Raw genomic sequence first — 19,642 nt, 5'->3', positions numbered from 1 at the left:
TGCAATCTGATTCAATAGCCGCAGAGGAGTGTCGGGAGAGTGGAACTGAGCGAGCAGGGGCTCGTTTCAGCAACGCCACGACATCACTTCCAGTTTACTCAGCAGCCAACGGCACCAGTTTTGAAAAAGTTCCGTATTCAAAAACACTGATCTTGGATTCTTTTCTCGAATTTCAAATCTTTTAGACCCCAGATCCCTCCATAAAGAGTACCTGTCACTGCCTATTACTGTCACAAGGGATGTTTACCCTCCTTGTGACAGCAATAAAAGTGATCAGAAAAAACTTAAAGGAACAGTGTAAAATAAATAAAAATAAAATAAATAAGTAAAAAAAAAAAAAAAAATGTAAAAGCACCTCATCTCTCCGTGCTCATGAGCCAAAGAAAATGCATACATAGCCACACCCACAAATGTAAACAGTCTTCAAATTACACACGTGATCATTAGAGCAAGAGCAATAATTCTAGCACAAGACTTCCTTTGCAACTCTAAATAGGTAACCGTTAAAATTTTTTTAAAGTGTTGCCTATGGAGATTTTTAAGTACCATAGTTTGTCGCCATTCCACGAGTGTGCACAATTTTAATGCATGACATGTTAGGTATCTATTTACTCGGGGGAGCGGGTGTTTTGTTTCTTCCGTGAGCCCGCCAAGCTGGCTGCTGCAATGTACACAGGCTTTCCAGTCTGAAAGAGGGAGAAAGCTGCCTGTCAGTGTCTGCATGGGCTTTTTCATCACCATCCTTCTCCCTCTTTCACTGACTGAATCTAATGTAATATGAGCTGACTCACATAGAGCTGCAGTTCACTCTGCAGCCTCCCCTATGTCCCTATTGATAGGAGGGAGAGAGCTAATTAAAGGAGCAGTTGCAGGAGTCAATGAGAGGGGCTTTAACAAGCTGCAGGAAGCAGCTGCAAAGGACTCTGGAATATGAAGTTCCTGCACAGAGCGGCCCCATAGCCTTGAAAAGTGACAGAAACTACCAAGACCAGCATTCTCTGTGGGCAAGAAAGTAAAAGACTCCATTTTTATTCCTGAAGATGCAGTGAAGCGTTCCAGTGTGAGGTGACTAGTCGGGTCACCAGAAAAGCCTGCTGTTCTAGGACGTTCGTTTGGGCCTTGACCACAGGATTTGGTGAGAGGGCATTTTGCCCATCTGCAGGGAACCGAGACACTGCACCATAGAAGGAGTATGAACACTGTATACAGACATCGTTTCTGGTAGTCACCTTGCTGGCACTTCTAGTGACACAGGAATAAGGGATAGGGCTATCCATTTCTGGGATACTGTATACAGACATCATTGTCCTCTTACCTTGCTGAGGAGGATCTTGTCTGTTTTTTCACTTGATAAGCTGGGCCAGTTGTGTTTGGGCCCGCTATCCAGGAGTTTAAGTGTACCAACGAAAGTGGCTAGCTGAAGACACCAAATCTTATCTTTTCTATTAACTGCAGTTAATAGTGCCATACGGATCCGCACACTTATACTCAGGGCTCTGCATATGCATTGGGTGTGTGGGACAGTTTATCTAGAAAGTTAAGCCATTACTTGTTCACTTGAATAAAGTGTTTAAAGTTGGGCCTGTGGTGTCAGGGGACAGAAGAGAGAGGCCTGACACCAAAGAGAGTCATTCCTCTGCTCTCCTCCTGCCTGGACTCATAGAGCCAACCTGAGTAAAGATAACTAATCTGATTTAGTGTCATATTATGCTTTATTTGCTATTTAAGTGTGCCTCTGCTCTTGGGGACATTCTCAGGTTTGTAATCCCCTGAAAGCAGCTTGAACATAAGATTGAAAGCTATATTGCTCTTAAATCTCAGTTATTACTCTCTAGTTGATCACTTGAATATATATTGTTATTGTCTGTTATTATTCCACAGAAATATTGCAGTAAAAACAATTTCTGTGTTTTATCATAACTTGTGTGTTTCTCATTGTTCATTGAACTTACAGGGGGGGCCAGAGGGGGCTGAGGCTGTTATTAGGGTTACTAAGAAAGAAAAAAGATGCGCAAAAAAACACTACAAATAACAATGAATATTACTGTGAATAAATTCTCTAACACATAAACATGTGAAAAAATTAGTAGCGTTTCAAAACATAAAATCCATATGGTATGTGAAAAATAAATAAATAAACGAAAATTGAATTTATTAAAAACGGGAAATCCCACAGTGAATCTTCAAATTGGGAGATGTAAAGTCCTTCACTTATTCTCAGAAAGCAGGACACATATTCCTCATTCGAATCATCTGGGATACGGGGAATACAATGCAAATACAGGCTGCTTACCAGATCCGTTGGATCTCAAATCATAGAGATCAGAAGCGCTTGTGCATTAGCCTGCCGGCAGGTGAACTTGCTTCGATTGAAGACAGAGAAGGGTCCACTTGTTTATTCAGGAACCAGCAAGGACACAGACTTCACTTCCAGGACACTCTTACATAAGCATGGATCTGGAGAATCTCATGTGAGGAGGAACACAAGAGGGCTTCATGGTGCAGTATGTTCCAGCAGAGGTTTTTATTTAAAAACAAATCACACAAATAAAAAGTCCATAATTTCAAGCAGGTAAGAAAGGTTTGAATCAGCCGCGGTATCTACCAGTCAGCTGCTCAACGTGATGATGTCACAGGCTCATGCTCCACCCGTCATGTTTCCCCTTAACAGGCATCCACTGGGAACGGAGATCAAGACAATGTAACAGACTGAACAAACAAAAGCAGCTCTTTCGGGGGTATCGCTACATTGGTGTAACATCATCTTTCACATTATACAAAAAAAGTGGGCTAACTTTACGGTTTCATTTTTTTTTATTAATTGAAGTCTATTTTTTCCCAAAAATTGCGTTTGAAAGACCGCTACGTAAATACAGTGTGACATAAAATACTTCAACGACCACCATTTTATTCTCTAGGGTCTCTACTAAAAAAAATATATGTAGCACCCTCTACTTAGGTAGAACCATAGAGAAAACACCTTGTACCAAAGGTACGGTGAGGGACCCCTCAGGGTCGTTAATAGACAGATCAAACCAAGAGTAAAAAAATTTAAATTGTATTACAAATTGTCAATAGCATACATATAAGAACAATACATTTAAAGCATGGGAGCCATATTTGATACCCTGAATTTTACAATTGTCTAGATATGTCACCATCCAGATGCAGAAAGGACTGGCGGCGATCGACACAGTGCATAGAACACCTTACATGTTAGAGACTCAAAGTTCTTCTTCAGGAGGTTTTATGTTTTTAATTCAGATCGGTATGAAATTTCTGATTGTAATTGTAATATTCAGGGTATCAAATATGGCTCTCATGCTTTAAATGTATTGTTCTTATATGTATGCTTTTGACAATTTGTAATAAAATTTATATTTTTTTACTCTTGGTTTGATCTGTCTATTAATGACTCTGAGGGGTCCCTCACCGTACCTTTGGTACAAGGTGTTTTCTCTATGGTTCTTCATATTTGGGTCAGACAGACCAAACCTTTTCACATGCAGTCCCATCCCTCCACCATTTTTTGCCTCTACTTAGGTAGGTGCTAGAAGTTAGGATTTTTGTAGTACAGGCTAATTTAGGCAGGGCTAGGCCTGTTTTTTTTTATCTGTGTGGGCTGGCAGTGATTGATAGTAGCAGCTGTGACTCACAGACAGCATCACTTCACCAGCACCTCCCTCTTTCTTCTGGAGGATTCTAGAAGAAGAGGAGGGGTGGAGCTGTGTGGGGTGACTCAGAGAGCCCTGACCAATCCCCAACTAGGTTTGGCAGGGGGCAAACCTCCTTGAATTACCAAGGGTTAGCCCAGCTGGGGAAGAGTGGTCGGGTGGAAGAACTGAGGCTGTAGTACTAGGCTGTCGGGGCCTTTGAGGGAGCTCCCCAGTCTGGGGGGGTGACCTTGGGCCTGGGACTTGGGTGCAGGATGAAGCCCTTCAAGAAGGCATGAAGGGTCTGGACAGGAGGAGTCAGAGAGGACAGAAGGAGCTAGTACTGCTTGGCAAGTCTTCAGGAGGGAACCACAAGTTGCAGCCAGGAGGGCTGGTGAGTGGCATGTGCAGTCAGGAGGACTGAAGAGGCATGCCAGAAAGGACTGAGAGGAAACAGTCAGAGCTGGGTGTGGAGCCAGTAGGGTGGATTGCAATGTTATGGGCAGTGAAGTCGGGCAGCTGCAGCCAGGAGGGCTGGCAGGGCTTGAAGAGGACTGACTGGGAGAAGTAGTCCACCAGTAGGACAGCTAGCACTAAAGAGACTTTCTATATTTCTGCTACATTATAGGGGCCCGCGGTCTCTGACTGCAAAAAGCTATCGCTAAGGCCTGGCTGAGCCAGTGTCAGGCCTAACCACCATGTGCTAGCTGTTCCTGGAACCACAAGATAGGAAGTGAAGAGTTGTGCTGGAGGAGTCTTGAGAAGTGTACATAGTTGTCCCTAGAAACTTTGCTATTATTTCAATGGGCATCTCATATTTCCTACACCCCATCCAAGTTAAATTCCCTCAATAAAAATAACAAAAACAAAGCAACACACTGCTCCTTGTCTTGTCTGCAGTGTCAGGGAAGTGAATGCTGGGCCGGGCAGGGTGACAGGTGGGCCACATCACTTAGCAGCCCCTACGGGGGTACCGCTACATATATATAATATTTGGGGGTTCTAAGTAATTTTCTAGCAAAAAATACTGATTTTAACTTGTAAACAACAAATGTTAGAAATAGGCCTGGTCTTGAAGTGGTTAATCCCAGACCCTATATCATTTATAAATATATTAAAAAGTAAGGGTCCCAACACTGAACCTTGGGATACACCACTAATACCCTTAGACCATTCAGAATATGAATCATTTACCGCTACTCTCTGAATTCTATCTTTTAGACAATTTTCTATCCATACTGATTTTGCAGGCCTGTAGATTTCCCCACACACGGCTAATGTGTAATGTTAACTGTGTCAAAGGCTTTTTCAAAATCCAAGTATACTACATTCCACAGCCACTCCTTTGTCTAAGGTTTTACTCACCTCCTTATAAAAAAAAAAAAAAAATCAGGTTTGTTTAACAACTTCTGTCTTTTATGAATCCATGCTGTCTGGTGCATAAAATATTTTTTTCAGCAAGAGCTCATCTATGTAGTCTTTTATTAAACTCTTCAGTATCTTCTCGACTACAGAAGTTAATCTAACAGGTCTATAGTTACTTGATAAAGACTTTGATCCCTTTTTAACCACTTAACAACCGGCCCATAGCCAAATGAAGGCTACAGGGCGGTTGCTTAACTCCGGGAGGGCGTCCAGGGACGTCCTCCCAGGATTCCGCTCTCGCGCGCACTCGAGAGCATCCGTGACCGCCGGGTCCAGAGGACCCGGCGCATCACGGATCTCGGTAAATGGCCACTAATCGCGGCCGTTTACCATGTGATCGCTCCATCAAATGACGGAGCGATCACATGTAAACAAACAGGCGTCATCTCATGATGCGGTACCTCTCCTCCCCTCCTGTGTACCGATCGGTACACTGTGAGCGGAGAGGGAGATGGATGGATGGTAGCAGCGCTTTGGGCTGCATCTGTAGTGCCCACAGAGCTGCACAGAGACATCCATCCATCCATGCTCAGCCATCCCTCACTACTCTGCAATGCCCCGCAATGCCCCGCCATACCCCAAAATACTCTGCCATACCCCGCAATACTCTACCATACCCTGCAATACCCCCAAATACTCTGTCATACCCTGCAATACCCCGCAATACTCTGCCATACCCCGAAATACCCCAAAATACTCTGCCATACCCCGAAATACCCTGAAATATCCCGCAATACCCGCCATACTCTGCAATACTCGGTGATACACAGCCATGCTCTGCAATACCCCGCAAAAATCTGCAATACTCTGCCATAACCCGCAATACCCGGTGATACCCAGCCATACTCGGCGATACTCTGCAATACCCAGCCATGCTCAGCCATACTCGGCCTCTGTATGTGGAAGTCTCACACATGTGGTATCGCCGTACTCAGGAGGAGTAGGAGAATCTATTTCGGGTGTCATTTTTGGTATGTACATGCTATGTGTTAGAAAAATTGAATAAATGGACAACTGTGTTAAAAAAAAAAAAAAAAAAAAGCGTTTTAACCACTTCCCGCCTGCCGTCATACGACGTCCTTGGCTTTGTGCGGGGATATCTGAATGATGAGTGCAGCTACAGGCATCATTCAGATATCAGCTTTTTCAGCCGGCGATTCCCTACACCATAGGAATGATCATAGCGGCTGTTACACTGCTTGATCATTCTTATGGGAGGCGAGAGGGGACATCCCCCCTCCCACCACCCTCCAGTGCTTCTACCGACTCACCGCTACGATTTTTTTTTTTTTTTTATTTCAGGCACAGCCTAAAGGTGAGATGTGGGGTCTTATTGACCCCATATCTCACTGTAAAGAGGACCTGTCATGCCATATTCCTATTACAAGGGATGTTTACATTCCTTGTAATAGGAATAAAAGTGATCAAAAAAATTTTTGGGGGGAAAAAAGTGTCAAACTAAAATAAATAAAGTAAAATGAACAATAAAAAAAAAAAAAAATTTTAAAGCGCCCCTGTCCCTGTGTGCTCGCATGCAGAAGCGAACGCATATGTAGGTCCCGCCCACATATGAAAACGGTGTTCAAACCACACATGTGAGGTATCGCTGCGATCGGTAGAGCGAGAGCAATAATTTTGGCCCTAGACATCCTCTGTAACTCAAAATTTGTAACCAGTAAAAATTTTTAAAGCGTCGCCTATGGGGATTTTTAAGTAGCGAAGTTTGGCGCCATTCCACAAGCGTGTGCAATTTTGAAAGGTGACATGTTAGGTATCTATTTACTCGGCGTAACTTCATCTTTCATATTATGCAAAAACATTGGGCTAACCTTACTGTTTTGTTTTTTTTTTAAAGCACAAAACAGTTTTTTTCCCCAAAAAAACGCGTTCGAAAAATTGCTGCGCAAATATCGTGCGAGATAAAAAGTTGCAATGACCGCTATTGTATTCTCTAGGGTCTTTGCTAAAAAAACATATATAATGTTTTGGGGTTCTATGTAATTTTCTAGCAAATAAATGATGATTTTTACATGTAGGAGAGAAATGTCAGAATTGGCCTGGGCGCTCCAGAACGCCTGAAGGTGCTCCCCTGCATGATGGGCCTCTGTATGTGGCCACGCTGTGTAAAAGTCTCACACATGTGGTATCACCGTACTTGGGAGTAATAGCAGAATGTGTTTTGGGGTGTAATTTGTGGTATGCATATGCTGTGTGTGAGAAATAACCTGCTAATATGACAATTTTGTGAAAAAAAAAAAAGAAAAAAAAACAAAAAACAAACTTGATTTTGCAAAGAATTGTGGAAAATGACAACTTCAAAAAACTCACCATGCATCTTTCTAAATACATTGGAATGTCTTCTTTCCAAAAAAGGGGTCATTTGGGGGGTATTTGTACTTTTCTGGCATGTTAAGAAATGAGATAGGCCGTCAGTAATTCAGGTGTGATCAATTTTCAGATATTGGCACCATAGCTTGCGGACGCTATAACTTTCACAAAGACCAAATAATATACACTAATTTGGGTTATTTTTACCAAAGATATGTAGCGGTATAAATTTTGGCCAAAATATATGAAGAAAAATTACTAATTTTCAAAATTTTATAACAGAAACGAAGAAAAATGCATTTTTTAACAGATTTTTCAGTCTTTTTTCTTTTATAGCGCAAAAAATAAAGAACCCAGTGGTGATTAAATACTACCAAAAGAAAGCTCTATTTATGTGAAAAAAAAGGACAAAAATTTCATATAGATACAGTGTTGCATGACTGAGTAATTGTCATTCAAAATGTGAGAGCACCAAAAGCTGAAAATTGGTCTGGTTATTAAGGGGGTTTAAGTGCCCAGTGGTCAAGTGGTTAAATATAGGCACCACATCGGCTTTGCGCCAGTCCAGTGGTACTATTCCAGTCATTAAAGGATAAGTTCACTTTGGGAACATGTTACATTTTTAAAGTCAAACATGTAACATGTTCCCAATGCTGCAGCCGCTGCCCCCCCTCCCCCCTGTGGTGACAGCAGTATGGGGAGAAGTTCCCCATACTAGCTGCCACTGTTTGGCTCTGTGTGTCTGAATGAACTACAAGCCCTGACATCCTTAGCAGCTGGCATCAGTGACCTGCTGATCACAGGTGCAATGCTTTCCAGGCTCCTTCAACATATCAAATGCACTTTTTTTTACCTGCAAAAAATGTACATTTATTTATTTTTTTCAAAATTGAACTTATCTCTTATGCCGCGTACACACGACCGGACTTTACGGCATACTTTGCCCGGTGGACTTTTTGACGGACTTTACGAATGAACGGACTTGCCTACACACGATCAACCAAAGTCCGACGGATTTGTACATGATGACGTACGACTGGACTAAAACAAGCCAGTAGCCAATAGCTGCCCTAGCGTCGGTTTTTGTCCGCCGGACTAGCATACAGACGAGCGGACTTTTCGACCGGACACGAGTCCGTCAGATAGATTTGAAACATGTTTCAAATCTAAGTCTGTCAAACTTTTGATAAAACAAAGTCCGCTGGAGCCGACACATGATCGAACTGTCCGACGAAATCCAGTACGCCGGACCAAGTATGCCGTAAAGTCCGATCGTGTGTACGCGGCATTAGGCCCCTTTCACACATACGGACCATTCATCCGTTTTTCATCCATATGTTGACTGATGAAAAACGGACATCAATGCATTCCTAGCACTATTGGTCCCCTATGTGATAGCAATAAAATCATATGTAGCGCCCTGCTCCTGATAGGCAGGTGCTATCTATGTAAATTTAAGTTGTCTGAAGCTGTAGTTTAGCTCAGAATAATTATGGTAAATTTCCTGCCATTTGTACCAGTTCAGCTGTGTTGTGTTTTTCACTTGGCCGTGGGTGTCCCTGTGGCCACCGATAAGTGTTGGAAATGCAACAGGCTGGATGTATTGGGTACCCCTTTTACTCAGAAATAACCCGGTGGGAGTGGTTCACTCGCCGTGCATTCTGGGTAAGGGTACTTAAGGTACAGGCGTCATTTGGTCGGGGTTAGTTGTTCCTGACCTGGAGGCCCTCCTGACCCAGGGTGTGCCATGGCAGCTCTGCTGTCTCGGGGCCTTCTGGCCTGAGGCTTTGTTACTACAGAAGTAGGCCCAGGAGTTTTGGGGCCTACTGATCCAGGGGTTGGTCCTGTGCTGTCTTGCCTGCGGGGAGAAGCCGATCGATTGAAGGAGACCAGGGGAGGACTTCTCTAGAGGTGACCGGGCCAAGTACGCTGGTATCTCAGGAGGAGCCTGAAAACCCAATCGGGGGATGCAACCCGGATTATTTAACTCGCAGTATCGCCAGGTCAGCTGAAAGAATCTGGTACTGTGCAGCTAAACTTAAAATCTAATCAAAGTTTGGTTACACCATCCTGTGGCAGAGGATTGTGTAACAACCGCAACGATATTCTGTGTTTTTCATCAAGTCTGTGGCAGAGACTGTGTTCAAGCATTGCCCCCGGCTGCTAGGTCAGTGAGAGAGACCTATCCGGTGGTTGCTATATCCAGTTGAGGAGACCGTTAGTCCTCTGGATAAGTAGAAATACCCTGACTCGCAATCTAAGGTACCTGAATCTCCCTTAATCCTCCATCCCTGTTCTTTTAGATAAAAGAATTGCAATGAAAGAAACTAAGTGTTTGGTGCAGACATCATTTAATACTCTTCTTTCCCTCCTCACCATTGCGACCCCTGTGATGGACACGAGGTAACGGTAAGCCCAATCAAAACCAGCAGCTCCTTCGGGGGTAAGTGATATACATAACTAAAAAAAACTCATGAAATGTAAAAAAAAAATTGAGCCTCCCCACCCCACATACGCAGGCATACATACAAAAATGCAATCGTTGGGATGCCTACATAAAAGAAAAAAAGGCACTTGTGCTACACATGTTACATGTCACTGCACACGCCAGAGTGAGTTCAATAATTTCAGCACCAAAGCTCATGGGTAACGATAAACTGTAGGGGCTTTTAAAGCATCACCTATGGAAAATATAGGGTTACCGTTGTGGAAAAATTTCCCCAGGGGGCTTTTAAGCAGCAAAATATTTCTGAAACAATGTTTAGAAACCATGTTTAGTAAAATTATTAAATTCAGACATAGAATGCATTACATAAATACAATCAATATCACATAAAATTTCCAGTAGTCGACATCAGCAACAACAAAGGACCATCTCCCATGGCAATCAATTCATTGAAAAAGTTCTAATTGTACAGTTACATTGTATCAATACTATCCATATGAATCCCCATGAATACCCCAATGCATTTCGACCCTTTTTCCTTTTCTGGTCTTCTTCAGGGGGGTTTTAACTTCTAAAGAGATACTTTAAAAAATTCCATTAGGATTTTCTACAATATATAAAACATAACAGATCATTTCGTGATATTTTGAAAGTTTTTGAAAGTACATCTCCATACATATGGCGAAGTATTTACCATTTGGGAATAGGAAAGTGGGCTTGTGTCGCATAGTTTTAATTAATAAAAACCGTTGCGTGCGGTGGTCCCACAATGTTTGCTCATTCCCTCTGTCGCGTCCATAGTCCACGGGGCTTGCAAGGAGCCACGCATTTGGACCCAGTGAGGAAGGTGTAGGGCGAGGCACCTGTAATTTGATATTTGTAAAAATTAGTATATAGTCAGCGGGTGTCGGGTGGGTGTTCCGTATTGTCCTATATAGCCAGACTGCTTAATATTCAAAACTATTAATAGAGTGGTCTCGACTAATATTGTCCCTTTGCTCATATTTTAATAATTTTTCAATCTAAATTGTGATATGTGAATGTATGATAGGTTGAACTAAGTGTATAGAGTACTTGATGAAAAAAAAAAAAAAAACACTTTAAACAAGCTCTATAGTTTCATGTCTCACCTTACAAAGGTGATAATACTGGGTGGTGGGGTAGTGTGTGTAAAAAAATTAAGTGAAGGGATCTATGTGATAAGGTGTGACATAAATTTAAATGTTGTTGACCAGTGCCAAAAGCATGGGGTCTGTGTAATGAAATATAGCATGATAAAGTGTTGTTGATGTGTGCCAAAAACAAACAAAGACTTGTAAAAAAATATAACAAACATGTGAAAAAGGGAAAAGAACTAAGAAGGCTAGTGATGTGTGATGGTGAAAACAATCTATACAAGGTGAAGTAATGTGAAGTGCCTAATAAAGGAATATCCAAGGTTATAAACAGGTGGTTAAAATGATAATACTGTTATTATTACTTATTATTGGGCTATGTGTATAAGATGTCAATGTGATAGATGTATTGAGAAACCTAAATCATAAAAAATATGAATGTATTCCATACTGTGTGAGCTGCGGCTGGCAGGACTCATCCAATACAAGCACTTACTTGTTGGTTCTGACCCTTCCTGCATGTGTTGGCAGCCATCCAGGGATCACCTCAAGATCCTCAGGAAGCTGCACCTTTATTTATAGGAGTTAATTGCCTCTTGGTCACAGGTGCTCATCTCCACCCCACAGCAGCAATCCAGGGATCATCTGAACATCCTCAGGAAGCTGCACCTTTATTTAATAGAGTTAATTGCCTCTTGGTCACAGGTGCTCATCTCCACCCCACATCCTCCCCCTGCAACTGGAGACCCAACCGCAGATTGGCAGTATTGGAGTGGCCCCCTCGGCGTTCCGGAAGGCGATGCCCCGGCGACAGCCGTCTTCCCCGATGCAATATGCGTGACGTCATGACATTTCACGCATGCGCAGGTCAAACCTTTTCCCTTTTTCACATGTTTGTTATATTTTTTTACAAGTCTTTGTTTGTTTTTGGCACACATCAACAACACTTTATCATGCTATATTTCATTACACAGACCCCATGCTTTTGGCACTGGTCAACAACATTTTATTTATGTCACACCTTATCACATAGATCCCTTCACTTAGTTTTTTTTACACACACTACACCACCACCCAGTATTATCACCTTTGTAAGGTGAGACATGAAACTGTAGAGCTTGTTTAAAGTGGTTTTTTTTTCATCAAGTACTCTATAAACTTAGTTCAACCTATCATACATTCACATATCACAATTTAGATCCAAAAATTATTAAAATATGAGCAAAGGGACAATATTAGTCGAGACCACTCTATTAATTGTTTTGAATATTAAGCAGTCTGGCTATATAGAACAATAAGGAACACCCACCCGACACCCGCTGACTATATACTAATTTTTACAAATATCAAATTACAGGTGCCTCGCCCTACACCTTCCTCACTGGGTCCAAATGCGTGGCTCCTTGCAAGCCCCGTGGACTATGGACACGACAGAGGGTATGAGCAAACATTGTGGGACCACCGCACGCAACGGTTTTTATTAATTAAAACTATGCGACACAAGCCCACTTTCCTATTCCCAAATGGTAAATACTTCGCCATATGTATGGAGATGTACTTTCAAAAACTTTCAAAATATCATGAAATGATCTGTTATGTTTTATATATTGTAGAAAATCCTAATGGAATTTTTTGATGTATCTCTTTAGAAGTTAAAACCCCCCTGAAGAAGACCAGAAAAGGAAAAAGGGTCGAAATGCATTGGGGTATTCATGGGGATTCATATGGATAGTATTGATACAATGTAACTGTTCAATTAGAACTTTTTCAATGAATTGATTGCCATGGGAGATGGTCCTTTGTTGTTGCTGATATCGACTACTGGAAATTTTATGTGATATTGATTGTATTTATGTAATGCATTCTATGTCTGAATTAAATAATATTTTTACTAAACATGGTTACTAAACATTGTTTCAGAAATATTTTTCCACTATGGTAATTTTGCAATGCTTTTTGGGGTGTGCAGCTGTGTCAACTCTTGCATGTGTTACTTTACTTTGGAAAATATAGGGTATCGACTTTTTTTGCTGTTTCACAGGTACATGCAATTTTAATGCTTGATATGTTGGGTATCTATTTGCTTGGTGCAACTTTTACCCAAAAAAATGTTAAAATATTGTGTTTGTGTACCCTAAAATTAACTTTTAAGTATTTTTTTTTTACGGAAATATTGCATTTTATAAACCGCTAATATCATGTGACGTAAAACTTTGGAACCTCCCCAAATTTTTTCTCCCCAAGCGATGTTTGCTTTCAGAAAATATATAATGGTTGGGGGTTTTAACTAATCTTCAGGACTAAAATTGTTTTTTAATCATGTAAACCAAAAATTTGACTAATTTGGTTAAGTGGATATAAAGAACTGATGAAACAAACTGTAGGCATGTGGGAAAGGGGCTTTAAAGAATCCCTAAAAATTAGAAACAATAGCTTTGAATTGCTTGCTATCATCCGGGGATCATCTTCCTGTACATCTAATAAACACATTCACAATGAAGGTATATCAATATAAATTTATAATTTATACATCTATGACATCAGTATAGTCAAACTACAGTGCCTTGAAAAAGTATTCATACCCCTTGAAATTTTCCACATTTTGTCATGTTACAACCAAAAATGTAAATTTATTTTATTGGGATTTTATGTGATAGACCAACACAAAGTGGCACATAATTGTTAAGTGGAAGGAAAATGATAAATGGTATTCAACGTTTTTTACAAATAAATATCTGAAAAGTGTGGCGTGCATTTCTATTCACCCCTCCTGAGTCAATACTTTGTAGAACCACCGTTCTGCAATTACAGCTGCATGTCTTTTTTGGGTATGTCTCTACCAGCTTTGCACATCTAGAGAATTACATTTTTGGCCATTCTTTTTTGCAAAATAGCTCAAGCTCTGTCTTGTCACAGATTCTCAATGGGATTTAGGTCTGAACTTTGACTGGGCAATTTTAACACATGAATATGCTTTGATCTAAACCATTCCAATGTAGCACTGGCTGTATGTTTAGGGTTGGTGTCCTGCTGGAAGGTGAACACCTGCCCCAGTTCCAAGTCTTTTGCAGACTCTAATGCCCCGTACACACGATCGGAAATGCCGCCAGCAAAAGACTGACCTGAGCTTTTGGTCGGAAAATGCGACTGTGTGTATGCTCCATTGGACTTTTGCTGGCGGAATTCCAGCCAGCAAAAGATTATGAGCAGGTTCTCTATTTTTCGGTCGGACAAATTTCCTATCCGAAAAAGCGATCGTCTGTATGCAATTCGGATGCACAAAAAAAATCATGCATGCTCAGAAGCATTGAACTTCATTTCCTCGGCTCGTCGTAGTGTTGTACGTCACCGCATTCTTGACGGTCGAAAGTTCAGAGAACTTTTGTGTGACCGTCTGTATGCAAGACAAGCTTGAGCGGAATCCCGTTGGAAAAGCCATTATATCTTTTTCCGACCAAAATCCCAATCGTGTGTACGCAGCATAACAGGTTTTCTTCTAAGATTGCCCTGTATTTGGCTCCATCCATCTTCCTATCAACTCTGACCAGCTTCCCTGTCCCTGCTGAAGAAAAGCACCCCCACAACATGTTGCTGCCGCGTTCAGGGGATGTGCAATGTTAGTTTTCCGCCACACATAGTGTTTTGCTTTTAGGCCAAAAAGTTTAATTTTGGTCTTATCTGACCAAAGCACCTTCTTCAACATGTTTGCTGTGTCCCCCACATGGCTTCTCGCAAACTGCAAACGTTACCTTTTATGGCTTTCTTTCAACAATGGCTTTCTTCTTGCCACTCTTCCATAAAGGCCAAATTCATACGACTAATAGTTGTCCTGTGGACAGATTCTCCCACCTGAGCCGTGGATCTCTGCAGCTCCTCCAGAGTTACCATGGGCCTCTTGGCTGCTTCTCTGATTATTGCTCTCCTTGCCCGGGCTGTCAGTTTAGGTGTATGGCCATGTCTTGTTAGGTTTGCAGTTGTGCCATACTCTTTCTATTTTCGGATAATGGGTTGAACATTGCTCTGTGAGATGTTCAAAGCTTGGGATATTTTTTTAAAACCTAACCCTACTTTAAACTTCTCCATAACTTTATGCCTGACTTGTCTGGTGTGTTCATTGGCCTTCATGATGCTGTTTGTTCCCTAAGGTTCTCTAACAAACCTCTGAGTGCTTCACAGAACAGCTGTATTTATACTGAGATTAGATTACACACAGGTGGACTCTATTTACTAATTAGATGACTTCTGAAGGCAATCGGTTCTACTAGATTTTAGTTAGGGGTATCAGAGTAAAGGGGGCTGAATACAAATGCACATCACAGTTTTCAGATATTTATTTGTAAAAAAGTTTGAAAACCATTTATCATTTGCTTTTACATTTTTGATTGTAACGTGACAAAATGTGGAAAATTTCAAGGGGTATGAATACTTTTTCAAGGCACTGTATATATGTTTATAGGCACTCACTGAACCAGACCTATTATACATCTGAATTTGAAATTGAGTTATTTAGTATCACCGAAGCATGGTGCTGTGATACCAAGGTAGAAATGTGCCACGTCCTGATTAACTGAAAAAACTATTGCAAAACATTGAAAATTGGACTTTATAGGCACAACAGTAACCAATATTTAAAAGTTAATTATCTTTATTTAAGCATGATTAAAAAGAAACAATAATTCAAGTCTGGTATGGATTTTAAGGGGAACCCTGCACCAAAATTTAAAAAAAATGGCGTAGGGGTCCCCCCAAAATCCATACCAGACCCTTATCCGAGCACTCAACATGGGGAGGGTGCTTTGGGGGGCTACCCATGTTGATGGGGACAAGGGCCTCATCCCCACAACCCTTGCCCAGTGGTTGTGGGGGTCTGTGGGCGGGGGGCTTATCGGAATCTGGAAGCCCTCTTTAACAAGGGGACCCCCAGATCCCGTCCTCCCCCCTGTGTGAAATGGTAACGGGGTACAAATGTACCCCTACCATTTCACAAAAAAAGTGTCAAAGTGTTAAAAAAAAACAAGACACAGCTTGGGACAAGTCCTTTATTAAAAAATAAAAAAATAAAAATGTCCCACGATGTCCATTCATCTTCTTGTATCGCTCTGCCGACGGACCGAAAAATAAAAAATAAATCCGCCACGGGGAAGGCCCCGTGGCGTCAGAGGGGGTGGGGTCACCCGGGTACATCCCCGGATGGCCCTGCCCTCAGTTATATAAGAACGAAGCTTCACACGGCAGGAGCCTCCCATGGAGGAGGATCGGTGGCAGATTTTTTTTTTGGTACCCCGTTTGTCCCCCGTTACCATTTCACACAGGGGGGAGGCCAGGATCTGGGGGTCCCCATGTTAAAAGGGGGCTTCCAGATTCCGATAAGCCCCCCGCCCACAGACCCCCACAACCACCGGGCAAGGGTTGTGGGGATGAGGCCCTTGTCCCCATCAACATGGGGACAAGGTGCTTTGGGGGGCTTCCCCAAAGCACCCTCCCCATGTTGAGGGCATGTGGCCTGGTACAGTTCAGGGGGGCGCTCTCTTGTCCCCCCCTCTTTTCCTGTGGCCTGCCAGGTTGCTCGGATAAGGGTCTGGTATGGATTTTGGGGGGCCCCTATGCCATTTTTTTAAATTTTGGCGCAGGGTTCCCCTTAAAAGGATCTGGTATGGATTTTGAGGGGGCCCCTACGCCATTTTTTAAAAAAAATTGGCGCAGGGTTCCCCTTAATTTCCATATCAGACCCGAAGGGCCTGGTATGGATTTTAGGGGGACCCCCACGCAATTTTTTTTTAAATTTTGGTTTGGGATTCCCCTTAATATTCATACCAGACCCGAAGGGCCTGGTAATGGACTGGGGGGGATCCCATGCTCTTTTTTTCAATGAGTTTTTTCTATATTGCCAAGACCGGACAATTCATTACAGCCACGATCAGTTTTACATGACAATTTTTCCTTTAGAAATGTCATTTTGCTGTGGTACTGTTCTAAACACGGGAAAAATGCGCCACTTTATAGACATACTATAGACACCCCCGCAGGCACGATATTTAAAGGAATATTTAATTTTTATTGTTTCACTTTAAGCATTAAAAAAAATCACTGCTACCGAAAAAATAGCCGTTTTTTAAAAAAAGTTTGCATTGATACATGTTCCCTGGGGCAGGACCCAGGTCCCCAAACACTTTTTATGACAATAACTTGCATATAAGCCTTTAAAATGAACACTTTTGATTTTTCATGTTAATGTCCCTTAGACTTTAACGGCGTTCCGGCGGCTTTTGAATTTGCTCTGAACACCGCATATTGTTCGGTGTTCGCAGAACATCTGAACAACCAAAGTTCTACCCGAACTTATGCTCGGGCCGAACCGTTCGCCCATCCCTAGTGCTCACGCGCAAGGGCGAACGCAAGTGTCGGTCTGGTGTCATATGTAAACAGCAATTGCACCATGCATGTGAGGTATGACTGCGAAGGTCAGATCGTGGGCAGTAATTTTAGCAGTAGGCCCCCTCTGTAAATTTAAAGTGGTAACCTGTAAAGGATTTTAAAGGCTTTTAAAAATGTACGTAGTTTGTCGCCGCTGCACGTTTGTGCGCAATTTTAAAGCATGTCGTGTTTGGTATCCATGTACTCAGCATAAGATCATCTTTTTTATTTCATCAAACAATTGGGCAATATAGTGTGTTTTAGTGCATTAAAATTTAAAAAAGTGTTTTTTTCCCAAAAAATTGTGTTTGAAAAATTGCTGCGCAAAAACCGTGTGGAAAAGAAAATTGCAACATCCATCATTTTAATCTGTAGGGCCTTTGCTTTAAAATATATATATAATGTTTGGGGGTTCAAAGTAATTTTCTAGCAAAAAATAAATACATTTTTTCATGTAAATAAAAAGTGTCAGAAAGGGCTTTGTCTTCAAGTGGTTAGTGGTTGATGTGTGACATAAGTTTTTAATGATGTGCATAAAATGCCAGGACAGTTCAAACCTCCCCCCCCCCCCCATGACCCCTTTTTGGAAAGTAGACACCCCAAGCTATTTGCTGATAGGCATGTTGTGTCCATGGAAAATTATATTTTGCCACAAGTTTCGGGAAAATGACAAACTTTTTTTTTTGCACAAAGTTGTCACTAAATGATATATTGCTCAAACATGCCATGGGCATATGTGGAATCACACCCCAAAATACATTCTGCTGCTTCTCTTGAGCACAGGGATACCACATGTGTGAGAATTTTTGGGGGCCTAGCCATGTACAGTAACCCGAAAACCAATCACCGCCTTCAAGCTTTCTAAGGGCGTAAAATGGTAATTTCACTTCCTCACTACCTATCACAGTTTTGGAGGCCATGAAATGTCTAGATGGCACAAAATCCCCACAAATGACCCCATTTTGGAAAGTAGACACTTCAAGCTATTTGCCGAGAGGCATGTTGTGTCCATGGAGTATTTTATATTTTGCCACAATTTTCGGGAAAATTAAAATTTTTATTTATTTTTTTTTTTTTTACACAAAGTTGTCACTAAATGATATAGTGTTCAAACATGGCATGATTATATGTGGAATTACACCCCAAAATACACTCTGATGCTTCTCCTGAGTATGGGGATACCACATGTGTGAGAATTTTTGGGAACCTAGCCGTGCACAGGACCCCAAAAACCAAGCACCGCCTTCAGGATTTCTAAAGGCATAAAATTGTGATTTACTCCTCACTACCAATCACAGTTATGGAGGCCCTGAAATGTCCAGATAGCACAACCCCCCCCCCCAAATGACCCCATTTTGGAAAGTAGACACCCCAATGTATTTGATAAGAGGCATGGTGAGTATTTTGCAGCCCTCATTTGTTTTTTGAATATGAAGAAAGAAAAGAAAAATGTATTTTTTTAATTTTCAAAACTTTGTGACAAAAAGCGAGATCTGCAAAATACTTAACATGCCTCTCAGCAAATAGCTTGGGGTGTCTACTTTCCAAAATGGGGTCATTTGGGGGGGGGGTTGTGCTATCTGGGCATTTCATGGCCTCTGAAACTGTGATAGGCAGTGAGGAGTGAAATCAAAAATTTACGCCCTTAGAAAGCCTAAGGCGGTGATTGGTTTTCAGGGTCCTGTACGTGGTAACCCCATACTCAGGAGAAGCAGCAGAATGTATTTTGGGGTGTAATTCTACATATAACCATGCTATGTTTGAACACTATATCATTTAGTGACAAATTTGTTTAAAAAATAAAATAAAAATTTTAATTTTCCCAAAACTTGTGGCAAAATATAAAATATTCCATGGACTTAACATGCCTCTCAGCAAATAGTCTTCTTTCCAAAATGGGGTCATTTGGGGGGGTTTTGTGCTATCTTGACATTTCATGGCCTCCGAAACTGTGATAGGTAGTGAGGAAGTGAAATTTTACGCCCTTAGAAAGCCTGCAGGCCATGATTGGTTTTCGGGGTCCTGTACACGGCTAGCCTCCCCAAAAGTCTCACACATGTGGTATTCCCGTACTCAGGAGAAGCAGCAGAATGTATTTTGGGGTGCAATTCCACATATGCACATGGCATGTTTGAGCAATATATCATTTAGTGACTACTTTGTGCAAAAAAAAAAAAAAAAAGTTTGTAATTTTCGCGCAACTTGTGGCAAAATATAAAATATTCCATGGGCTCAACATGCCTCTCAGGAAATAGGTTGGG

At 41.6% G+C, this 19,642-nt stretch overlaps 1 protein-coding gene across 4 annotated transcripts in view; it reads right to left on the bottom strand.

Annotated features, from left to right (window-relative positions):
* LOC141106378 (membrane-spanning 4-domains subfamily A member 4D-like) overlaps positions 1-11,632 on the bottom strand; it is a 53,455-nt gene extending 41,823 nt beyond the window's left edge. The window contains exons 1-2 of one of the 4 annotated variants that reach the window (XM_073597110.1): positions 11,464-11,632; positions 10,547-10,715 (exon numbers count right to left, since the gene is read on the bottom strand). The gene's annotated coding sequence lies outside the window, so the exon portion shown is untranslated. Of the gene's footprint in view, positions 1-2,293; positions 2,804-10,546; positions 10,716-11,463 lie in introns of those variants that run through there. The other 3 variants (XM_073597111.1, XM_073597112.1, XM_073597109.1) reach the window with 3 other exon arrangements.
* Positions 11,633-19,642: the final 8,010 nt, after the last annotated feature.

This window comes from Aquarana catesbeiana, linkage group LG08, assembly GCF_042186555.1.
Source record: "Aquarana catesbeiana isolate 2022-GZ linkage group LG08, ASM4218655v1, whole genome shotgun sequence".
Lineage (NCBI taxonomy): Eukaryota > Metazoa > Chordata > Amphibia > Anura > Ranidae > Aquarana > Aquarana catesbeiana.
The sequence above is the reverse complement of the archived record's forward strand: the minus strand, read 5'-3'. Positions and strand labels throughout refer to the sequence as shown.